The 26,257-nt window shown below is 39.2% G+C and overlaps 1 protein-coding gene across 1 annotated transcript in view; it reads right to left on the reverse strand.

Moving 5' to 3' along the window:
- The window catches only part of LOC141387360 (kelch-like protein 17), a 115,266-nt gene extending 93,934 nt beyond the window's left edge, over positions 1-21,332 (reverse strand). The window contains exon 1 of the mRNA XM_073956955.1: positions 20,557-21,332. The gene's annotated coding sequence lies outside the window, so the exon portion shown is untranslated. The remainder of the gene's footprint in view (positions 1-20,556) is intronic.
- Between the last annotated feature and the right edge of the window lie 4,925 nt (positions 21,333-26,257).

A 26,257-nucleotide genomic window follows, 5' to 3' on the forward strand; every position in this document is an offset into this window, starting at 1 on the left:
CTAGGCTACATAATCCTAGAAGTTACAACATTGGAAGTCCTCTCTGTATTCCATGGTATAGCTAAAAAAAACTGGGTGGGCCGGGAGTAGAGCGTTGAGTTTAGTTCTCAACCTGTCGCTAGCCACGCACATCGTGTCGGAAATCTGAAAAGGATGCCAGCAAAGGTGAATCGTACAGACCGATTACGCTTTTGTCATTCGTAAAAATACTCCTGAAGCTTTAGTCCTCCCCAGCGTCAGTAATAGGTATCCAGTTGCCGATCATCATCATGGGTTCCGTAAGCAGCACAGGACGACAACAGTGCGGCACGCCATCTCCACACATACATACATATGTATTAGTCTAGTGTTGGTGGCACTCGACTTATCAAAATCCTTTGATAAAGTCAACCACTCTGCGCAATTTGAGGACATTAAGCAGACTATCCTCTGGTCAAGTTAGAAACGTTGATAACACTGTACAACAAAATTAAACTTTTTTTAAAATTACAAGAAATCCCGTGCAGATTATGAAAGAGGACCGAAAAACAGAAGACACGTATTTCGGGATTTTGAAAGCTTAGGTCGGGAGGTAACCTAAATAAGGGAGAATAGTGTCAACGAAAAAAATATGCAAAATTAAACTTCACAACTAAGCTTCAAAACAAATAAATTTCCAGGTGTAATATGTCTATGTACATATTTCTGTATTTGGTGCGGGACTCATTTTTCTTTGACGTTCACCTCAAAAAAATGACGTTTAATGGGAGATTTTGGTTCAAATCTGAAGCCTTTGGAAAGGAAACCAACATAAAAATTTATATTTTTATACCCCAGCTATTGCTGCAATTTGTTCAAAATCCGTTATGTCTACATACATATATAGTTTATTCTGGGATTTATAGTGACATTTGATGTACAATATTTAATTTTTTGACACCATATGTCTAGCAAAAAGTTTCATGTTACTTTCATGCGCCAACTCAAAAAAAGTGCAAAATAATTGCAAGCAAAAAATTGAAGAACAAATTTTGGGGTTTTTTACTAAAATTGATTCCGATATTTAACTAGCACAGATATAAAATCTGTATATATATATATATATATATATATATATATATATATACAGATTTTATGTCTTCGGTAACTTATATTAAAATTTGATGTAGAAAATTTTCGGCTTTGCCACTTTCTTTCTAAAATGATGTTTTATTAGACAATCTGGAGCCAATTCGGAAAACGTGTGTCTTTAACCGTAAAATGAGTTTTTATTTTTTCACATTTTCTACCCTTAGTTTAGATTTTTCAGTTTTGGTGTATTCTGAGACCTGTAGTAAAATCTTATGGCGGACATTTTTGTGGAATGTATGAACGCTGCGACCCACCCTTAAAGAAGATCTAAAAGCTATTTTTAAAAGGGGACCAAAAAGACCCCTTTAGCGAGACGTTATTCATTCTCAGTAATATTGCCAAAAACACTTTATACCTAAAATGCAAGGATTACGAGGAATCTAGCTCCGAGTATTTCCACAACAGTTGACAAAGCGAAATATTGGACCCCCTATTTAGGTTACCTCCCGACGTAAACTTTCAAAATCCCGATAAACGTGTCTTCTATTTTTATACCCTCAGCATTTATGCTAACGAGGGTATATGGGAAATGTTGCCAATTATTTCATATTCTATTTCCAAAAAATTTAATTTTTCCTTTTCGCGCTACATCAACGATTTTTGGTACATAGGTTAGGAAAAAATTCCCCAGTACAAATCCGCTCGCGAGCAAATTTTTGGTTGTTGCGGACAAATGTTATCGCGGGTTTAATTCTTGTAAAATGTTACTCAGCATTCGCGGAATTTAGAAAAAATTACCAAAATTTAAATGTAATCCGAATTTTTCGAAAATATACGTACATTTACCCGTCAAAAATTACAAAAATAAATAACAGCTTTAAATAAAGACTCAAGGGCAAATGTGTTCTTCTTTGACACAGCGGTGCCGAAGTTTTTCGGCAATTTACACACATACGACGAATGCATAGAAAGAGCGTGCGAAAGAGGGAAAATGTTTTGATTTGTTTTTGTTTTGTAGCGTGCCTGCATAAAAACACACTAACACACAGTCATAAGTTGCCAATAGTTGGAATACATTCACATTTTGAGCTGTTTTCTTTTTGGTCACGTCTGCTCAAGGGGAATCAAATTAGACCAAACTTATAATCATCGGGATATTAGTTAGGATATTATAGCCAAAATAAGCACATATTTGCGTTACAAAAAACAAATTTTGATTTGGAATAATAGTTTTCAAATGCATTCTAGACTTGAAAATATTGGAAAAAACTATAGGAGTACTTTTGTTTATTTTTCTTGAAACTAACAAAAGAAAATGGGTAGATTTTGCTTTAAGCCTTTACCTAATTTACTGCGTGTTGCGTGTGCGTTCAAAAATTCAAAAACAAAATACATGTATTTCAAATTGAAAACAAAAACAAATACATGTATTTTGTTTTTTTGAACGCACACGCAACACGCAGTTAATTAGGTAAAGGCTTTATATACATTCACATAGAAGGGATCCCATTGAAGAAAGTTATAGGGTTGTTGAAATAAATCATTAGACTTCTTTAACGGAAATAGAGTTCAAATAAACCGTTTAAATTTATGTGCATTATTAAAATATGTGTAAATCGCGTAATTGTCAAAATCGTTTTGTCAGCATGTGATTTTCATGTACAGCAAGACCATATCTTTTAATTTGTATATATTTTTCGAAACATAACTTGGACGCTTAGATGTAGCATCGGCTGCACCTAAGCATAAAAAGCCTATAAAACATCTCTAATTTGCGCAAAGTACAATAAATTTTGTTCCGCATCCGGTTTCAGTGTCACCACGAAAGTCTACATCGATATATATCTATTTCAAGGCGATCAATCAGGAACCGTGGATGTAGCACCACACACTATTTTTTGGGATAAAATTTTATTAATGTGTATTATGTATTTCTTTGGAATTTTGTATGTACCTATGTGTCTGTTGTTGTTGTGCCTTTCAATAAACAAAAACACCAACATTTGTGTGTATATTATGGAGATATCAAGTGAGCTCTTACTGAGAGCAAGAGAGCATACATTTCAAAGTGTTTTACATTGAAATTTACGCTCCCTTGCTCTTAGTAATCGCCCACTGGTGTATGTGTTTGTTTTTTTTTGTGGCTTTTGGGTTTGTATTTGTTTGCACCCAAACATTTAAATTGTTTGCACCCAAACATTAATTTGTTTGCACCCAAACATATAATTTGTTTGCACCCAATCATATATTTGTTTGCAGGACCCAAACACATGTTATGTTTGGGACTGTTGCAAACATATATTTGTTTGCTGCAAAATATGTTTGGGACATATGTTAGAGAGGCCGTATTTTTTCTGCATGTAGCGTCAGTATATCTGCGTTCGTCTCGCCGACATTACCAAATTCATTGAAATTTCAGTAGCTGGTGAGGAAGATCATGCAAACAGGTAACGAAGTACTAGTAGGTATTGACACTAACTCATATCTCATTTCGCTACTTGCCCGTATTACGCATTTAATTAAAAGCTATTCTGTTCTTAACATTTCTTGCTGAACAACAATGTACGTAAGTGTTACTGAATTCGAATTAATAAACCCAATGTCCCGAAAAAGGCCTTAGGGCAAAAATGAAGTCTATTTAAAAAAAAAAAATTCTTCCTATATTATCAAATTTTAGCGAATGAAAACGAATATATTTTACTTTATTTGAAAATGTTGCCTATTAGGGCGAAGGTCTATTTTAATATTAATTTTAATTCATTTCTCGTTGAAGTAGAGCTTAATGACCGATGATGTTTGCAAGTGAAAAAGGAAAGCCGAAGATTCGAACCCTCACAACCACCATTATGTGACATGTTTCGCCTTTTGTAGAGACTCATCAGACATATCGGCCGTGGAATGGCATCGGTATCCATCAAACATTTCCTTTTCAAATGCAAATTTGTTTTTACAAAGATGGACATATGTACATTTATTGTATGGCTTCAATGACAAACGCTTACATTTTGTACATACATATTTTAACATACTTATGCCCATAATTTGAACGTCTGGGTATACGGGTACGCAGCTACCTATTAGTTTTCTTTGCCTACGCGTGGAATTAAATTTTGAAATGATGTGGTAATATTGGTGATTTTCATTCATGATTTCGCTAAATCATTGCCACATAGAAGTGTTTTACAACTTTTAACACATTGGCAACGATTAACCAGCTAAAATCCTTGGTGTAAGTAACACGGCCGTTTTTGACTCAGTAATGTTACCTATGCGTTGAAATTATAAAATGTTGCTTACACGGGATATATCTGTGAACCGATAGACAACTACGCGTTGAAATTACGGGCATGAAGGGACTGACATAATGTGGTTTTGGAGCCATCTGGGTACAGATGACAACATGGTGATGAACTCGACTCCTTGCTATGTCGCTTACAATTTTCAAGTAATTGATGTTCTGTGGTCAAGTTGCAGAATCTTTTACAAGAAATTTGGAGTTAAAGTTTAATCTCTTGAACAACAATTAAGTCTCACTTGTAATTATGCCTAGTAAACCTTTTTCTAGGAATTTCGGCAGTTGATTTTTGAAAGTTTGGATCGATTATTTCTGGAGAAATTTCTATTTTTGCTTTGTTAAGATTTTTGTCGTCTTTTGGATCTTTACGGTGTTTTGCACTATCAGTTCAAACAATGCCAGATCAATAAGTTCAGGACTAAGGTACCACATATGATTTATCATTTTGCTATTTCCTTTATCTGATATTTGATTGTGAATGCCTTTCGTATTAAGTAAATCTTCAATGTGGTTAAGGTCTTGTTTTGGACCTAAAAATATTTCTGAATATCCTTTTCACTATTTTTAGTATTAAACTCAATCTATTGTCTCTATTTCTTTTTAACCTATTGATAATGTTTACCCAATATATCCCATATTATATCTATATAAACATTATCTTGTTCATTATACGTTTTGTAAAATCAATAACCCAAACTCTCACTTATAACACTCAGTTGTTGTCGTGTGGGATACCAAATAAATAAATAAAATAGAAAAAATCATTCTGGGGGTGGTACAGAAGCTCTCTAATATCTGCTCGAGCTCGTGGACCCCATTTTTCTAGGCATTTGTACACTGCTAGTTCTTGTTTCTCCCATGAGCTACTGTCCGTTTCAGGAACGCATAGGAGTTGTTCTTTACCTCCATGTGATACCAGAGCAGCAACCCGTTTTTTCTTCTCTGTTTTGAGAATATCTGGTAATAGTTTTCCATGCCAGTGCACACAAATAGCCTCGTTCCTTGAAGCTGTTGCGTTTATTTTTCACGGTTTATTCTCCGCTGTTCACGGATAAAGCTTCTAGAGATTTTATATTTGTTGGGATCCTCTCCGATAGCTTCTACTGTAGCCATAATGATACTAGTAACGTTCCTATACACCTTACAGGGGTCCAGCACCAATGACAATTGCATAGTTACGATTTTCTTGAAGCCACGCTTGATTGTCTTCGGGACAGATGGTTCTTTAGATTCTACGATACGTTTAGCATAAAAACAAGAGCTAGACCTCATTGAAAATCTATTGAAATACGAAAACATAGACAAAGGATGGTAAACAACTTGAAAGTTGCGAACTACATAGCAGAGCGTTCTTCAAGTAGTCAGCTGTACCCAGATAGCTCCAATATAGATAGTTTTTCGGGACATTGGCTTTATTATCTCGAATTCTGTAATACCTATTTAGTATTAGATTTATTAAATACTTATATTTTGTTGTTCTGCAAGAAATGTTAAGAACAGAATGGCCTTTAATTTAATGTTTAATATGGAAAAAAGCTTTAACCATTCCAGAGAAATGGGTCGCCGAAATCGCTAAATAGCCAAAAAAATCGAGATTTTCATATCGTCACACAGAGGGGAAATGTATGTTAAAATTTGATCAAAAGCCCTAGAAAGCTCATTTATAGTCGGATTGATATAAAATTTTGCACAAAGCATATCTTCTGTACAAGGATTAATCCTATAGAAAATAATGAAAATCGGTCCAGATTTGGATGCAGCTTCCATATATATTCGCATCTGATGTGAGATAAAAATGCACCAAAATCACTGAAATTTGACACATGCAACCTGAACTAGCATAAAAAACATTGAGCCAATTTTCAAACAAATCGGTACAGATGTATATATAGTCCCATATGCATATATTTCATTCCAAATTTTATTTTTTGAAACTTACTTAAATTAAATTTTTCTCAATTCACATGAGAAAAGCCGTGAATGTTTCTGAATAATGCAAACATATTTGATAGGTGTTGGTTTAGTCTGATAAATAAGAGTCCCGGTTATACGGCGGAACAAAATTTAGTGTGAGTAAACCTTGCAATTCCATATAAAAATATTTCATATTTTAGTTAAGAAAAAATAGATTTTTTCGGAATGGCGCAAATATGCGCAATTTTTTATGATTGAATCTGATATTTGAGACTCAAGCACATAAAACATTAGAAGAAACTATGGTCGGGAAACGACGGGGAAATAGACTTTTTCACTATTGAAATTGTAGTAATCTTAAAAATTATCATAAAAAATTTTCATAAAGAGGATATGTATCACCATTATTAAAGAGCAAAGATGTAAAATCAATCTGAAAATTTTAAATGCTAATCTTGTTCGGAGACTGTCCAAAAGCAATAAATTTTGAAAAATATAAATTTTCGCGAAAATAATGTCATTTTAATGTTCACCTTATTTCTTAGTTTTCGAAAATTTACTTTTTGTTTTCAGTATGGCTGAGTTCAATCGACTGCTGCATTGGATTGGTTAATCTTACAAAGTCGAGGATGGTTATAGCAAATGTAGAAAAGAGTCTGGTTGCCGTTTATCAACATTTTTTTTTCATAAAAAACGATTTTCATATTTTGAGTTTTGAGCAACTTTAGGCCTATGTTTCCCCTCTGTGCGTCAGGGCCCCAGTGGCACATGTTAACATATTCCAATTGCGCTCAAACTTTGACTGTCTTAAAATCTGACCCAACTAAAAACTTTATGCGGTTGCCGCCTTAAAAACATCCGACATCGATTTGTTCCCTTTGAACAATAACCAGCCCAACGCTACAAATTATTACAAAGAAAGTATTGAATTTTACATAGAGGGTTTGATATTCTATCAAATTTTATATTTTTGCATAGTTTAATTATAAAAAAAATTGTATTACAATACCATACTTTTATACCCTACACCACACTGTCGTAAATGGTCTCAATAACATAATAATCTGCTGAAAAGAACGATGTTATACTTAGTTAGTTTATACTTAGTCTTAGTTTAGAACACTGTTATGTATTTTTTGATGGGTTTTCCAACTTTAATTGACAATTTTACGAATTTTATGACGATTTTCGGCCAAAAACTGTTTGCATATTTTGCATATTCTGCATATTTTTTTTGCATATTTTGCATATTTTTTGCATATTTTGCATATTTTGCATATTTTTTGGCATATTTTTTGCATATTTTTTGCATATATTTTGCATATTTTTTGCATGTTTTTGATATGACCCCAAATATCGAAAAATTTACCCTTAAAACGCCTAGATCCAAAATTTTAGTCCAATCGGATGAGAAATAAAAAACATGCAAAAATCCGATGTCTACTGATTACCTTCCGAAACAAATCCATCAACAATGCCACCCTTACGTTTATACCAGATAACTTAAAGCTAATTCAATTAGAATAAGACAAGTTGTCCTTTCGGTTTGACTTTAACGATTTTCTTCGAAAACGCAGCATTGGTTTGTTAGGTTTAGATGAACAGACGGAAGAACACACATAGCCAGGTAAGACTCAGTTTGTCGAGCTATTAATTTTTTATACCCTCTACCATAATATGGACGGTATAATTCCATATGTAACACACCGAAATATTCGTCGGAGAACCTTTCCAGTATTATATTTTTGATCAGCTTCAAATTCTAAGTCGAATAGCCATGTCCGTCCGTCTGTCCCTCCGTCCGGTTGTCCGTTGAAATCAAGATATAGGTATGAATTTTTAAATAGAGCTTTATAACTTTGTGCAGAATTCCTATTACTCCTAGGATGTTTGGCATTAAAAATGGGCCATATCGGACCACGTTTTGATATAGCCCCATAGAACGGTACCTCCCGATTTTCGGTAGTTTGAAGCCTTTTGCTTTAATATCCCACCGAAATGGCTATGATTTTCTACTTAGTATACAACTTTGCACTTGAGATTTGTCGGCATAGGCCCACGCCTGCATATAGCAACCATAGAACGGTACATCCCGATTTCCGGTATTTTGAAGGTTGTGGTCTTAATATCCCACCGAAATTAGTGAAATTTGGTATTTAGGCTTCATTGGCAGTATAAAACTATCAAAGGGAAGTTTTTCGGTAAAGGTCCAGGTCTTGCCTCAATATCCCACCGAAATTGCTGAAATTTGTTATTTAGTGTTCGTTGGGGGTATAAAACTTTCCACCTGAAATTTATCAGTGAAGGTCCAGGTTTTCATGTAGCCCCCATACAACGGTACCTGCCGATTTTCGTTATTTTGTAGATTGTGGCCTCAATATCCCACTGAAATTTGGTAATTAGCCTTCGTGGGCAGAATAAAACCATCAAACTGAAATTTTTCGGTATAGGTTCAGATCTTCATATAGCCTTCATAGAACGGTACCTCCCGATTTTCGGTATTTTGAAGGTTGTGGTCTCAGTTGGGGGCATACATCTTTCCACTTGAAATTCGTCGGCATAGGCCCATAGAACAGTACCTCCCGATTTCCGGTATTTTGAATGTTGTGGTCTCAGTATCCCACCTAAATGGTTGAAATTTGGTATTTAGTCTTCGTTGGGGCATAAAACTTTCCACTTGAAATTTGTCGGCATAGGCCAACGCCTTCATTCATATAGCCCCCATAGAACGGTACCTCTCGATTTCCGGTATTTTAAAGGTTGTCGCCTCAATATCCCAACGAAATGGCTGAAATTTGTTATTTAGTGTTCGTTGGGAGCATAAAACTTTCCACCTGAAATTTGTCGTTGTAGGTTTACGTCTTCATATACCCCATAGAACGGTACCTCGCGATTTTCGTTATTTTAAAGGCTGTGGCCTCCATATCATACCGAAATGGCTGAAATTTGGTATTTTCTTCGTTGGCAGTATAAAACCATCAACCTGTTTTTCGGTATAGGTTCAGATTTTCATATAGCCTTCATAGAGCGGTACCTCTCGATTTTCGGTATTTTGAAGGTTGAGGCGTCAATATCGCACTGAATGGCTGCGATTTGTTATTTAGCCCTCCTTGGGGGTATACAACTTTCCACCAGAAATTTGTGGGTATAGGTGTTAATGTAGCTCTATAGAACCGCACAAACGGGGGAGGGAATCCAAATTTTAAAGGGGGGTATAAAAAGTGCACCTACGACCATTATTTCGATGTGTTACAAAGTTTTGAGCCACACCAAGTATAAAAACCGTACATAAGTCATTTTGCAAATAATCAGGCCAGAGAATACATACATACGTGAGGTCTTTTGGCAAAACATAGATAGTAGGGCCACAAAATGTTTATTTTGTTTGTTTGTCCGCTTTTTTACTTTGTTGTGCGTTAGCTTTCTCGCATCGTGCTAAACAAATAAATTATTTATGAGCATTGACACCTCCGACTCCGAAGTCGTGATCATGAATGGATGGCATAGAAGTCGTACTACTCGAACAACAAACAAACAACGCAACGCACACACATGTCATTTCAAGTGCTAGTTAATGTTGACTACAATAAATAATAGAATTGACGAAGAACTGGAAATGCAAATACAATTATTAGCATAAATATGTAGTATGCATGTAGGTATGAATGAATGTCTGTCCGTCTTTATGCATGCATTGTCAATATGTGGTTTGAAATAGAAAATTACAAGTGTTAATTAGATATGGAAATTTATTACTTCTCACACCCATTGAAATTATGTCTTTGCACAATTTTCTTTTGAATTATTTGAAGTCAATGAGAATATGAATATGCTATTCTGCATCGTTCGCACTTGATGTGAGACGTTTATGTCTGCGATTGTAAACGTCTTATTTAAAATATCATTGATTATGCATACTTTTTTTATTGATAACAATAATCACTGAATATTCTTGATATTAAATTTTATCGCTTTTGACTGAAAATCAAACATTAAAAAATTTCCAAAAAATTCATGTTTACCGCCACTTCGTCAAACCACACCCAGCATGAAAAAGAACGTGAACCGAAACAATTTATTGAAAACAGCTTGAAATTATTGATTTATTTAAATTTGAATATTTGACTCTCATGCGAAAAACACAAGTTTTTAAGAAAACGTGACGACTTTTAAAGAAATTCGTTAGAAACCTACATAACGAAAAAATTGGCTTCTGACTTCGTTGATTATGAGAGAGCGTGTGCGACACAGCAACTACATATTTCCATTTAAAAAATCAAGAAACGAAATTGATCACGTTGTGATAGATTGAAGATATTCATCGAGCGTGATGGATATACCATCGATTCGAGCAGCAAAGTAAGGATAGGTAAGTCGACTTTCGATTAATTGATTAGACGACTTTTTGTAGTCAAAAATCTAAAAATCGAAGTCGAGTTTTGACTGGATGGAAAATCGCATAATCGATTATTAAGTGATCGATTTGCAATTTTTTTCCATAGACTTTAGTTGACTTTGGAGGTTCTCCAGTTTTCTGAAATCATTTGTGCAAATGATCAAAAGAAAACTCGAAAATATATGAATTGTCGATTTTAATCCATTTTCTGCGGTTATCAAAAAGTCGAAAGTCTAGTTTTAGGACTGACATCGGCAAACAACAACAAAAAATTGAGCACACACTGTGTCGTGGGTTTTCAATGGGTTAGAGAGAGAGAAGCTCTCTTTGCTTGTTCGCGTGTAAAGGGCTGTGGAATGCTGTTTTAGGACAATTGAAATAATCGCCAGACCGAAAAATCGAATTTTTAATTTTAGACCAAAATCGAAAATTCGATTATTGTTTTTCATTACCTATCTCTACAGCAAAGTACGTATCCCATTAAACTTAGCAGATAAAGTACGAACAGACACAACACGAAGATTGGATAGCTGCAATCATAACAGATAGCCTCAACATATTCCACTTAACTTGCCCAATTGCTTAATGAAAAACACTCCTCGTCCCGATACCAAAGCAGTGGCAAAGTATTGCCCACTACATACAAAAAGCCGGAAAATCAATACTTGGATACCAGAGACCTCCACCATACAACCCTAATTGGCCAATTTCAGAGAGTTCACTAATCAGCGATTCAAAGGACTTCCCAATTCTTCTGATGTTCGTGTAGCGCAAAAGACGTTCCGAGACATCATCTTTGCTGCAGCCGCTCGCCATACACCAGCTGGTCGAATACCCGAAGCAAGACCAAACTTCCCAGTAGAGGCGACGGGATTAGGAAATTATCGTGATGAGCTTCGTCGAGCCAACCCCAGTGACCCGAGAGTCAGGGAACCGACACTGGAAGTTAACAGGCTGTTCGGCGAGCATAAGCGGAACAAGTGGTTAAATTATCTGAAGAGTTGCAACATTGGTGCCGGTTTAAGTGAATTCTGGGCAACAGTTAAGTCACTCTCGAACCCCGGAAGGAGGAAAGATAGGACCCCAGTCACATTTGGCAACGTTACGCTGACTGATCCGAAAAGTTGCGCAAGTTATTTCAATCGACAGTTTGTCGAGCACTCCGGGAGTGACAGGCAAAGAGAAGAGTACTACGTCGCATTAGACATCTTCCTGCCGAGGATGAACCATCACAATTTATAATGGATGACGTCATCAGGAACGCTAAATCATCCAAAGCGTTGGGCCCTGATGGAATCTGCATGGTAATGCTGAAACAGCTGGATGTACTGGGAGTGGAATATCTCACTAAAGTCCTTAACCTGTCGCTAGCCACCCACATCGTTCCCGTAGTCCGGAAAATGGATATAATGGTCCCTCTACTGAAGTCAGACAAAGATTCTATGCGATTTCGCTTTTTTCGCCCGTAGGAAAGACACTAGAAGCCGTAGTTCTCCCCAGCGTCAGAAATAGCTATCCATTTTCCATCATTCCGTAAGCAGCACAGCACGACAACAGCGCTGCACACCATCTCCACACATATTAAGCGAGTACTCAACCAGAGCAGGCCATGTGACAGACCGGTGATGATGGCCTTTGATAATGTGAAGCACTCTACGCTGTTTGAGGACATCGAGCAGACAACGCTCCGGTCAAGTTTGAAACGTTGGATAATCAATTATATGTGTGGACGCCAATCGTACGTGAAATTCAAGAAAAAGAAGTCCAAGCCCCGTAGATTGGAACAGGGATTTCCCAAAGGTGGGGTGACATCTCCGGAACTGTTCAACCTCTACCTTCCCTGTATTCCCCTCCCTCCAGACGGCATCGAGATCGTGACGTATGCGTACGATTGTACGATTTTGGTGTCAGGTACCTTACCTATGTCATTTGTGTTGGCTGGATTCCAATTTGACTGATCTTATCCGCCACTAAATCTACGGCCACTCTGTTTAGCACATGGGCGGCGGAGGTGAGAACAGAGTTCAATGACATGGTCAAGGGATGCAGAATTCCTACCACAAACTACCCCCAAAATTCTAGGGGTCACATTCGACAGCATGTTCACTTCGCCCGCGCATGCCACAGCTATCTGCGACAAGCTGAGATGTAGCAACAAGTTTCTCAAGTCCTAACCATATTGATAACATAAGACGTGATAGATCGGTCTGTCCGCAAATACAAGAGCAACGCGATGGAAAAATATTCAAACTTGTCAGAATGTCGTCCTTAGAACTGCAACAGGGTGCCTCCTTATGTCTTCAGTGGGCCATCAACATTACCACCAGAAAGTAGACTTTGCATTTGCTTAATTCTTTTTAATAAATTAAACAGTTATTTCCCTAACTGTTGATTAACTAACTACCTGTTAATTTTTTACACATACCATTAATTATAAAAGTAATCTTGATAACGGGTCTACATTTTTTGTCACTTTAGATTGATATGCTTTGTTTTTACCACTCCCGCATTTAACACGGTTGATTCAGTTTGGTTAGAATACATGTTACTGCTTTCTATTTGTTATTGTAATCGCTAGATTTGTTTTCACTTAACTGAAGCGTTAATTTAGCACTTGACACATTCACTTCCGGACGGAAAAGAACGGCAAACACAACACCACACATGAGTTCTAAGCGGCTCATCATCAGAATGTTTGAATTTAAAAATGCCAATGACAAGTTTGTTACTTCAGTCCAATGGTGGATTAAAGCCGGTTCTAAAAACAATAACAAGTTAGATTTAAAATTTAGTCTGCAGTAATCTTAGGGAATCTTATAGGGGAAAAAATTCTCCTCCCTCAAGGCATATTGGTCTATGTGTCTGCTTTGTAGGATGAATTTTCCAATGGAAAAACAAAAATATTATACACTCCATTCCGTGGTTCTGTGTATACCATAAAACCAAACAAACACCTTGTTATCATAGGCCACAAATAAACCACGCCATCCATTCATCACTCAGACAGAAATCAGTTGGTAAAACCTATTACAGGAAAGTTAAGCAGGGGTGGGTGGTTGTTTTGGTTCTGGCAACCCGCACAACAGCCCACGAATACATGTTACAATCATAATGCAATTACTTTTTCAAACCTGGGTCGTCAACCCGATTCCATACAGTTGTTGTTGTTAGTACCTACATATTATTATTTACTGTTCTCTTGTTGTTATTACTGCCATTTGTTTATTTGTTTTGTTTTTTTTTTTTTGCTTTGGTTCCTGTTGTTGGTACCGGTTGACGAAGTCGTTGCTGTTACTTACTATCATCACTGCTGTTTGTTACACATTACTGGTGTTAGCCTTGTTTTTCCCTTTTTGTGTAATGTCAAGAAAAAACTCTTGACTTCCCACTTAGTGACTCTCCCATTTCCATAACGGGCCATATGTTTCGTTAGGACCGATTAAATGAGCAACGAGTAGCTAAAGTGAATTGCATTCGTATATCAACAAACGAAAACTTCACTAAAGTTATGTCACTCACAAAACGTTTGTCCTCCACAGAGATTTAACATTTTTGGAGAGAAGATATACATAACTAACAGAGAGAGAGGCCAAAGGAAGGAAAGCAGTTTATTTTGTTGTAGTTGTTTTTGATTGTAAATAACGGTTAAGCAACACCCAAAACAAAACGACAACAGTGTTGCCATTAACTTTTTTAAAGTTTTCTTTGGAAAATAGGGCAAGAAACTTTTATAGGCGACCTGATGGACCAGAAGGGCGTCTTTAAAGACGACCAGGAGGGCGTATTAATAGATGACCAGAAGGGCGTCTTGATAGATGACCAGAAGGCCGTCTTTAGAGACGACCAGAAGAGCGTCTTTATAGACGACCTCAAGGGCGTCTCTATAGACGACCTCATGGGCGTCTCTATAGACGACCTCAAGGGCGTCTCTATAGACGACCTCAAGGGCGTCTCTATAGACGACCTCAAGGGCGTCTCTATAGACGACCTCATGGGCGTCTCTATAGACGGCCTCAAGGGCGTCTCTATAGACGGCATCAAGGCGTCTCTATAGACGGCCTCAAGGGCGTCTCTATAGACGGCCTCAAGGGCGTCTCTATAGACGACCTCAAGGGCGTCTCTATAGACGACCTTAATGGCGTTATTATAGACGACTTTAATAGCGTCTTTATAGACGTCCTGAAGGGCGTCTCTATACACGACCTTAATGGCGTCTTTATAGACGTCCTGAAGGACGTCTCTATAGGCGACCTGAAGGGCGTCTCTATACACGACCTGCAAGCCGTCTCTATAGGCGACCTCAAGGGCGTCTCTATAGACGACCGGAAGGGCGTCTCTATAGACGACCTTAAGGGCGTCTCTATAGACGAACGGAAGGGCGTCTCTATAGGCGAACGGAAGGGCGTCTCTATAGACGACCTCAAGGGCGTCTCTATAGACGACCAGAAGGCCGTCTTTATGGACGAACAGAAGGGCGTCTCTATAGACGACCTCAAGGGCTTCTCTATAGACGACATTTCTATAGACGACCACAAGGGCGTCTCTATAGGCGACCACAAGGGCGTCTCTATAGACGACCTCAAGGGCGTCTCTATAGACGACCTCAAGGGCGTCTCTATAGACGACCTTAATGGCGTCTCTATAGACGACCGGAAGAGAGTCTCTATAGACGACCAGAAGAGAGTCTCTATAGACGACCTGAAGGGCGTCTTTATAGACAGGCAGAATGGAGTCTTTCTCGACTACAAGAAGGTAGTCTTTATAGGCGACTCTATAGACGAAGGGTGTCTCTATAGACGACCGTCTTTATAGACGACTAGGAGGTCGTATTAATAGATGGCCAGAAAAGGGTCTTCATAGACGACCAGAAGAGCGTCCTTATGGACGACCAGAAGAGCGTCCTTATGGACGACCAGAAGGGCGTCTCTATAAACGACCAGAAGGGCGTCTCTATAAACGACCAGAAGGGCGTCTCTATAAACGACCAGAAGGGTGTCTCTATGGACGACCAGAAGGGCGTCTTTATAGACGACCTTAATGGCGTCTTTATAGACGACCTTAATGGCGTCTCTATAGACGACCTCAAGGGCGTCTCTATAGACGACCTCAAGGGCGTCTCTATAGACGACCTCAAGGGCGTCTCTATAGACGGCCTCAAGGGCGTCTCTAGAGACGGCATCAAGGCGTCTCTATAGACGGCCTCAAGGGCGTCTCTATAGACGGCCTCAAGGGCGTCTCTATAGACGACCTCAAGGGCGTCTCTATAGACGACCTTAATGGCGTTATTATAGACGACTTTAATAGCGTCTTTATAGACGTCCTGAAGGGCGTCTCTATACACGACCTTAATGGCGTCTTTATAGACGACCTTAATGGCGTCTTTATAGACGTCCTGAAGGGCGTCTCTATACACGACCTTAATTGCGTCTTTATAGACGTCCTGAAGGGCGTCTCTATAGACGACCTCAAGGGCGTCTCTATAGACGACCTCATGGGCGTCTCTATAGACGACCTCATGGGCGTCTCTATAGACGACCTCATGGGCGTCTCTATAGACGGCCTTAAGGGCGTCTCTATAGACGGCATCAAGGTGTCTCTATAGACGGCCTCAAGGGCGTCTCTATAGACGACCTCAAGGGCGTCTCTATAGACGACCGGAAGGGCGTCTCTATAGGCGAACGGAAGGGCGTCTCTATAGACGAACGGAAGGGCGTCTCTATAGACGACCTCAAGAGCGTCTCTATAGACGACCTCAAGGGCGACTTTATAGACGACCAGAAGGCCGTCTTTATAGACGAACAGAAGGGGGTCTCTATAGACGACATCAAGGGCGTCTCTATAGACGACCTCAAGGGCGTCTCTATAGACGACCTCAAGGGCGTCTCTATAGACGACCTTAATGGCGTCTCTATAGACGACCTTAATGGCGTCTCTATAGACGACCTTAATGGCGTCTCTATAGACGACCTCAAGGGCGTCTCTATAGACGACCGGAAGAGAGTCTCTATAGACGACCAGAAGAGAGTCTCTATAGACGACCTGAAGGGCGTCTTTATAGACAGGCAGAATGGAGTCTTTCTCGACTACAAGAAGGTAGTCTTTATAGGCGACTCTATAGACGAAGGGTGTCTCTATAGACGACCGTCTTCAAGGGCGTCTCTAGAGACGGCATCAAGGCGTCTCTATAGACGGCCTCAAGGGCGTCTCTATAGACGGCCTCAAGGGCGTCTCTATAGACGACCTCAAGGGCGTCTCTATAGACGACCTTAATGGCGTTATTATAGACGACTTTAATAGCGTCTTTATAGACGTCCTGAAGGGCGTCTCTATACACGACCTTAATGGCGTCTTTATAGACGACCTTAATGGCGTCTTTATAGACGTCCTGAAGGGCGTCTCTATACACGACCTTAATGGCGTCTTTATAGACGTCCTGAAGGGCGTCTCTATAGACGACCTCAAGGGCGTCTCTATAGACGACCTCATGGGCGTCTCTATAGACGACCTCATGGGCGTCTCTATAGACGACCTCATGGGCGTCTCTATAGACGACCTCATGGGCGTCTCTATAGACGGCCTTAAGGGCGTCTCTATAGACGGCATCAAGGTGTCTCTATAGACGGCCTCAAGGGCGTCTCTATAGACGACCTCAAGGGCGTCTCTATAGACGACCGGAAGGGCGTCTCTATAGGCGAACGGAAGGGCGTCTCTATAGACGAACGGAAGGGCGTCTCTATAGACGACCTCAAGAGCGTCTCTATAGACGACCTCAAGGGCGACTTTATAGACGACCAGAAGGCCGTCTTTATAGACGAACAGAAGGGGGTCTCTATAGACGACATCAAGGGCGTCTCTATAGACGACCTCAAGGGCGTCTCTATAGACGACCTCAAGGGCGTCTCTATAGACGACCTCAAGGGCGTCTCTATAGACGACCTCAAGGGCGTCTCTATAGACGACCTTAATGGCGTCTCTATAGACGACCTTAATGGCGTCTCTATAGACGACCTTAATGGCGTCTCTATAGACGACCTCAAGGGCGTCTCTATAGACGACCGGAAGAGAGTCTCTATAGACGACCAGAAGAGAGTCTCTATAGACGACCTGAAGGGCGTCTTTATAGACAGGCAGAATGGAGTCTTTCTCGACTACAAGAAGGTAGTCTTTATAGGCGACTCTATAGACGAAGGGTGTCTCTATAGACGACCGTCTTTATAGACGACTAGGAGGTCGTATTAATAGATGGCCAGAAAAGGGTCTTCATAGACGACCAGAAGAGCGTCCTTATGGACGACCAGAAGGGCGTCTCTATAAACGACCAGAAGGGCGTATCTATGGACGACCAGAAGGGCGTCTTTATAGACGACCTTAATGGCGTCTTTATAGACGTCCTGAAGGGCGTCTCTATAGACGACCTCAAGGGCGTCTCTATAGACGACCTCAAGGGCGTCTCTACAGACGACCACAAGGGCGTCTCTATAGACGACCTCAAGGGTGTCTCTATAGACGATCTCAAGGGCGTTTCTATAGATGACCTCAACGGCGTCTCTATAGACGACCTCAACGGCGTCTCTATAGACGAGATCAAAGCGTTTCTATAGACGAGATCAAAGCGTTTCTATAGACGACCTCAACGGCGTCTCTATAGACGACCTCAACGGCGTCTCTATAGACGACCTCAACAGCGTCTCTATAGACGACCTCAACGGCGTCTCTATAGACGACCTCAAGGGTGTCTCTATAGACGACCTCAAGGGCGTCTCTATAGACGATCTCAAGGGCGTCTCTATAGACGACTTCATGGGCGTCTCTATAGACGACCTCAAGGGCGTCTCTATAGACGACCTCAAGGGCGTCTCTATAGACGACCTCAAGGGCGTCTCTATAGACGACCTCAAGGGCGTCTCTATAGACGACCTCAAGGGCGTCTCTATAGACGACCTCAAGGGCGTCTCTATAGACGACCTTAATGGCGTCTCTATAGACGACCTCAAGGGCGTCTCTATAGACGACCTCAAGGGCGTCTCTACAGACGACCACAAGGGCGTCAATATAGACGACCTCAAGGGCGTCTCTATAGACGATCTCAAGGGCGTCTCTATAGACGACCTCAACGGCGTCTCTATAGACGACCTCAACGGCGTCTCTATAGACGACCTCAACGGCGTCTCTATAGACGACCTCAACGGCGTCTCTATAGACGACCTCAACGGCGTCTCTATAGACGACCTCAAGGGTGTCTCTATAGACGACCTCAAGGGTGTCTCTATAGACGACCTCAAGGTCATTGACTAGAATGAAATGCCAAAGCTCATGATGATCATTGTGTTTGTGTTCGGGTAAACAAATTGTTGGTATTTGGCAGTGACCATGGCAAAACTGTCCGAAAACCAATCCACGAAAATGGTAATAAATATATACCAAATATCCTGAAGGAAGTATAGCTACCCAGCAAAATTTGAAGGAAGGGGTTCCATGCGATGACGTGATTTCATGGCATCTTTTGCATTGGTTCAAACGAAGTCGTGAAAGTCGTCATTAGCATTTGAACAAATGCAAAGGAAGTCGTGAAAGATCCGATATTTTCATCAGCATTTGAACGCATGCAAAGGAAGTCGTGAAAGATCCGACCTTTTCACCAGCATTTGAACCCATTCCATCGATCCACTAGAGATGAATTTTGTGTTTTTATTTATACACATTTTTCTAAATATATAAGATTCATTATTTACAATAGGCTTGATGTTGTCGGAGACTCGAAATCACAACCAACGTTGTTAAAACTCTCGTCGTAATAATAATGTCATTGCAAAGAAAAGGTAAAAATGACATGCCAAAGCATTGGTGGAAATGACATGCCAAAGCATGGGTAAAAATTACATGTCAAAGCATTGGTGTAAATGACATGCTTTGGATCCAAAAATGAATAGCATCTTTTGGGCTCCACGCTCATATAAAATTCATCGATGAAGATGCTAAAAAGATGACATGCCAGATCACTTTCACCCATGATTGAATGACATCTTTGGCATCGAACATTTTGCTGGGTATGTCTGCCCATATGTCCCTATGCAGACGACCGATTAGTTACTACGTTATATAGAAAATTCTTTGTAGAGAGATTATTTTGTGTGAGAGTTCCCACTTGCGTTCTAAAAGCAACTTCGTTATAGAGAAGTGTTTGTTACAGTGAAGTTCGTTATAGAGAAGTTCGGCTGTATTTAAGTCAGTAGAATTTTTGGTTATTGAAAATAGGTATCTTTGCAAAATTTTTCAATAAAGGTTTAAGTTTCGGCATTGCCCCCATCAACGAAACGTACATCCCAATTTCAAGTGTTTGAGGGGTGTAGCCTTCTTATAACTTTGTCACAGAATTGATTTCAATTCTGAAACTTCAGATATTTGGTCTTTATGCAACTAGAACTAGGATTTTGAATACTTTGAAATGTTAAGTTTGCCTCATGGTGAAATGTTTAAAAGTTCCCCCGACTGAACTTACTGTCATCTTTTTACTTGTTTGTCTTTCAATAGAAAAATGCCCTTTAGTTGGCAATCCTATACACCGGTCACAGGAAAGTTAGTACTCCTCACTCATTTTTTTTTGTAACTTTCAAACTGACATTAACGCACTCGTTTAGTTACACACATTTTCACACACACAGACTTACTCTCAAAAAGATACAAAGGCTGGCACGTAGCAGGAGCAGTGAAAGGGATGATTGTGTGTTCGTGTCTATTATATTTTGGTAGTTTTTCGTTTTGACTTCCGGAATTTTTCCGTTTTTTCTTATCTCTGTTTTACATAAAAACAATACTCAAATTAAAGGATATTTTTTGTTTGGTTTCAAGTAAAATTTAAAAAAATATAGGTTTATTTTGAAAATAGTAATAACACACCCACCTTTAAATTCACTTTCTGCTGTTGGCTGGTTGGCATTTAAAAATTCTGGACACACAAATCCAAAACACATTCAAAGTACCGTTGTTATTTCACATTGACAATTGATTTGATTAAAAAATAAAATATTCTGCACATAATTTCCGATACAATTTCACTTTAATTTATTTATTTTTGTTGTTATTTTTTCGCCATTATTAGATTAAGAGATGCATGCAATGATGGACCTAGTCCAAACCACCTACACAGACCACCACCACCATCCAATGGTATCAAAACACTCTATACGAAATATTTTCTTCCTGTTTTTAATAGAAATGCAAAAAAATTGACCGGTTAAATTTTTTTCTGTTTTACACACCACACTTTGCGAATCTCCGATTAACCGATTTCCACACAACTACGCCAGACGACCGCTTAAAAACAACTGTCACTGCCGATTCTAACTGAAATGTGGATTGTTTGAAAAAGAGATTTAATCATCGTTTCATTTAACGCCTCCCTTCCTGGTGTGCGAGCGAGCATAGTAAAATGTTCATGCAAAATAACATAGAACTTGAATTCAGTCACCTATTGTGGTGGTTTGTACTCTCACTGTGTATGGGGGCTCTCTCTTTTTGGTTCTCGTTATTGGCAAATTTTATGAATGTACTCCAAAATTGAAACTTACTACGGCGTAGTTGCAACTCTACCCCACCAGTTTGTGTACTCCACAAAAGCCGGCCAACAGCAACAACTTTCAGTTAACACATGTTTTCTTTGAATGTTTGGCTAAAACCACTTTTGTCTTATCGAGCAATATTAAGCTGTATTAAAACTTGAAATTTAAGCTTTCAGACAAAATAAAGAGCTTTTTGGAACTTTGGGACAGTTATAACAACTATAACTGAATTGGGTTTTTAAAAGCCTGAAGATTTTAACCACCGTTAATTCAAATCTAACAAAAAGAACTTGAATTCAATAAGTGTTCCAAAATGGTCAGCATTACATTTTAAACAATTGGAAAATTATACTCAGATGAGTCGTCACAGCCGTGAAGATAACTAGAGTTGGGCAATCTCGTTCAATTGAACGATCCGGATCACTTTCCTCGTTTAAAGACGAATGAGTAACATCATAAAAACCAACGTGTGAAATTAAGTATACGTAGTTTTGTCAAAGAAATTACCGGTGTCCATTGAACGAGATAATGATCCGGATCGTTTAATTGAACGAGATTGCCCAACTCTAAAGATAACCACTTTGTCTGAGGTTTTGGGCTTATCCTGTTTTCGCCTTCCGGAAAAAAATGTTTCTTATACTATGTTTACTATGTTTACATTGCTCAAACGTCAAATGAAATCGAATCGATTTCAGCTGAGTTTTCATTTGACGTATACGCAATGGAACTGACAGTTAAAATCGAGTGGATTTCGTAAATGTAAACATAGGTTTACGGGTATAAAATAAATTATATTTTACCAAGCGAATTATACCATCACCCTGTACCAGTAAACAAAAGAGAAAGTATGTTAAATCTGTCAAATTCTTATTCTTATTATTTTCGTGGCTTTGTTTGGAAATACCAATGATGTGGCTGTAATAGTCAATATAGCACCGGGTTTCGGCCATCGACTGCAAAATCAATACAGTATCGGGTTTTAATGCAAAAATTGGAAAGGAGAATATCTTTGGTCTAACAGTCGGAAAATTCAGTCTCCATTGTGTAACATCTGACAACGGAATGAGGCTGATAGACCTCGCAGCAGCAACAAATATGGTAGTTAGCAGCACCAGATTTAAGCATCTCGATATTCATAAGGTCACCTTTTGTCACCAGATCAGGAAACAAGAAAAAAAAATTGATCATGTTGTGATAGATGGAAGACATTTATCGAGCATGTTGGATGTACGATCGTTCCGAGGAGCAAACATAGATTCGGACCACTACCTTGTTGCAGCAAAGGTACGTACCCGTCTAAACGCTGCAAATAAAGCACGAAAAGACACAACACGGAAGTTGGACATCGGTAAGCTGCAAATACAACAGATAGCCACAGCATATTCCACTCAGCCGGCCCAATTGCTTAATGAAATCACCCCTCGTCCCGTTAACATATCAGCACAATGGCAAAGCATTGTCCACTCCATGCAAACAGCCGCAAAATACATTCCTGGATACAAGAGGCCTCCTCCAAGGAATCCATGGTATGACCAGGAGTGCCGTGGTGCTACCGAAGAGAAGAATACGGCATATAGGCTACTCTACAATCACTAGCAACTCGTAGCGCACAAGAGAGATATCGGGAGAAAAGGAGAGAAGAAAAACGTCTTTTCCGCAGGCCGGGCCGAACTTTTATACCATCCACCAGAAAATAGTCTTAATTAAAATGGAATAATTAGTTTCCGTTCACAAGTTTATGTGGAAAAATTTTTCGACCATTGATACTCCTCATGTCTAAATTATCTGATCTAATCAAAAAATATGTTCAGCGAGGTGAAAGGTACTACCTATTGGGATATAACAAAGTGTCTACCTATCTTTACAATTTTTGCTGGAAAAGTTTTATAACTGCAGGGAACTTCAAAAGTCAAATTACGAGTAGTTCCGTTAAACAATAGCTAAAACCCTAAAAATACCGAAAATCGGGAGATACCGTTATATGGGAGCTATACCAAAACATGTACCTATGTTGACGATTTTTGGTGGAGCAGTTTCGTGAACACTGAGAACTTCAAATGTCAAATTACAGCTAGCTCGGTTAAAACTTGTAGCTAAAATTCGCAAAATACCGAAAATCGGGAGGTACCGCTATATGGGGGCTACACCAAAACATGATCCTATGTTGACGATTTTTGGTGGAGAAGTTTCGTGAATATTGAGAACTTCAAATGTCAAATTACAACTAGTTCGGTTAAAAATTGTAGCTAAAATTCGCAAAATAGCGAAAATCGGGAGGTACCGTTATACGGGGGCTATACGAAACCGTGGACCATTGTTGACGATTTTTGGTGGAAAAGTTTCATGAATACTGAGAACCTCAAATGTCAAATTACATCTAGTTCGGCGAAAAACTGTAACTAAAATTCTCAAAATACCGAAAATCGGGAGGTACCGTTATATGGGGGCTATACCAAAACATGGACAATTGTTGACGATTTTTGGTGGAAAAGTTTCATGAATACTGAGAACCTCAAATGTCAAATTACAGCTAGTTCGGTTAAAAATTGTAGCTAAAATTATCAAAATACCGAAAATCGGTAGGTACAGCTATATGGGAGCTATACCAAAACTTAGACCTATGTTGACGATTTTTTGTGGAAAAGTTTCGTGACCACAGAGAACAGATAACAGCTAGTTTGGTCAAAAATTGTAGCCAAAATTCTCAAAATACCGAAAATCGGAAGGTACCGTTATATGGGGGCTATACCAAAAAATGGACCTTTGCCCATTATTATTGGAATATAAGTTTCTTCATCAATAGGAACACCATATGTCAAATTAAAGCTAATTCGGTTTGAAAATGTGACCAAAAACGTCAAAATACCTGAAATCGGTGGTACGGTTATATGGGGGTATACCAAAACGTGGACCGATATAGCCCATCATCAATCAAAATACGCATCTTCCCAAAATTTCAGTGTCCTATCTCCATTTTTGTGAATGCAAGAGGGACGGACGAACATGCATAGATCGACTAAAAATACCCTGACCAAGAATATATATACTTTATAGGGTCGCAAATGATTATTTCAATACGTTACAAACGGAAATACAAACTTAATATACCCTCCAAACTATGGTGGAGGGTATAAAATGCGAGATGTGCGAGGAGCCAGAATGAAGTCCGAAAATTCTACCTAAGAGTAAAACATCATACTGAAGGTTTTTGTACAGGCACATCCTCTTGTAGAGACGAGCAGAGAAATCTGGTAACAGATACAGATAGTGTGCTCGGGTTATAAAAAGAATATTTTTCCAAACTGTTGGTATCCAATCCTAGCGAAGACGAAGATACCACAGATCCCAGAAGATGGTATTTAGACCGGCCAAATCCACCATTGACCAGGTATTTACCTTGAGACAAATCCTGGGAAAACCCCAAGAAATGCAGATCACCACCTACCCTTCTTTTGTCAATTATAAAGCAGCGTTCGAAAGCCCTATACTTTCAAAGGTATTTCAAGCCATGTCTGATGTTGGTATCTCCGCAAAGCTCATTCGGCTTTGTAAGATGACATTAACTGATACTCAGTCTTCAGTTAAAATAGGAAAGAACCTCTCCGAAGAGTTTACTACCAAAAGAGGTTTCAGACAAGGAGACGGCCTGTCGTGTGATCTCTTCAACTTCTAGTTGGAAAAGGTTATACGAGATGCGAAAGTCAAAAGAATTGGAACAATATATTCAAACAGCCATATGTTACTTGTTTATGCCGATGATATAGACATCATTGGTCGATCGGTAAAAAAAATACTGATACCTTTGAAAAGGTCGAAAGAGAATCTGCAAAAGTCGGTCTGGCTAAAGTTGGTACATACTAAAGTTAATACATACAATTTTGAGGTAGCAAAAGACTTCGTCTAACTCGGTTTTGTCTAACATTAGTTTTGAAATAAAAAGAAGAATAGTATTGGCCAACAGATGCTACTGTGGGCTAAGTAAGCAATGAGTACTTCCCCAAGCACATAAGGCAGTGCTTGTTGTGTTTGAGAGGAAAATTCTTCGAAAGATCTATGATCCAGTCCGCATTGACAATGAATATCGACGTCGTATGAACCACGAGCTGTATCTCCTATACAACGACATCAGTATAGTTAAACGTATCGAATTGCAACGGTTGCGTTGGCCACGTCTTGAGAATGAACGATAATGATCCCACTAAAAAGGCGTATGAATGCGGGCCCCATGGTGGTACACGCAGAACTGGAAGGCCAAGGTTTAGATGGAGTCAGCAAGTGGAAGAAGCACCCGAATAGGCAAAATATAACAACAAAAAGAAAGGAATGGAAATCTTTTCTTTATTCGGCTTATGGAACTAATGTTTTGTAAGGGTCAGTTAAGAAAGTATATATCGGAACACCTGCTCCATTTCTTGCATTCCATCCCACCTAATGACTTGGCGTCAGTTACCTTCCCTGATGTCATTTGTGAAAGCCTGAAATCCTATTTACCTAATCTTACCACATTTTTCCACGGGATGAATATGCAAATATCTGCCACTAAATCTACGACCACTCTGTTCACCACATGGACGGCAGAGGCGAGAACAAAGTTGAATGTCATGGTCGATAGTAGCAGAATTCCGACCACAAACTACCCCAAAATTCTAGGGGTAACATTCGACAGCATGTTCATGTCGACAGAGCATGCAAGGTCCTCAAGTCCCCAGCCCGAAGCACTTGACGTACAAATAAAGAAACTTTGTTGGCCACATACATATAACGCGATAGATTGGTCTGTGATAAGCTATGCGGCGCCAGTTTGGTCCGCGAATATAAGTGCAACGCGATGGAAAAAATACACATACGCGCACCAATCAGACAGACGGACGGACATGGCTAAATCGTCTGAAATAATCTGAAACGGATTTCGTCAAAACATACTTGTGGTCTAAATTCATTACTTCGATTAGGCACAAAATGGTCGTATCAAAATTTAACCTAAAAACTGAGGGTATAAAAAATGGAGCAGGTTAAAGATGGGATGATATCTCCGGAACAAAT

Source organism: Musca autumnalis, unplaced genomic scaffold (genome assembly GCF_047663935.1).
Source record: "Musca autumnalis isolate F117 unplaced genomic scaffold, ASM4766393v1 scaffold_5, whole genome shotgun sequence".
NCBI classification, from domain to species: Eukaryota; Metazoa; Arthropoda; class Insecta; order Diptera; family Muscidae; genus Musca; species Musca autumnalis.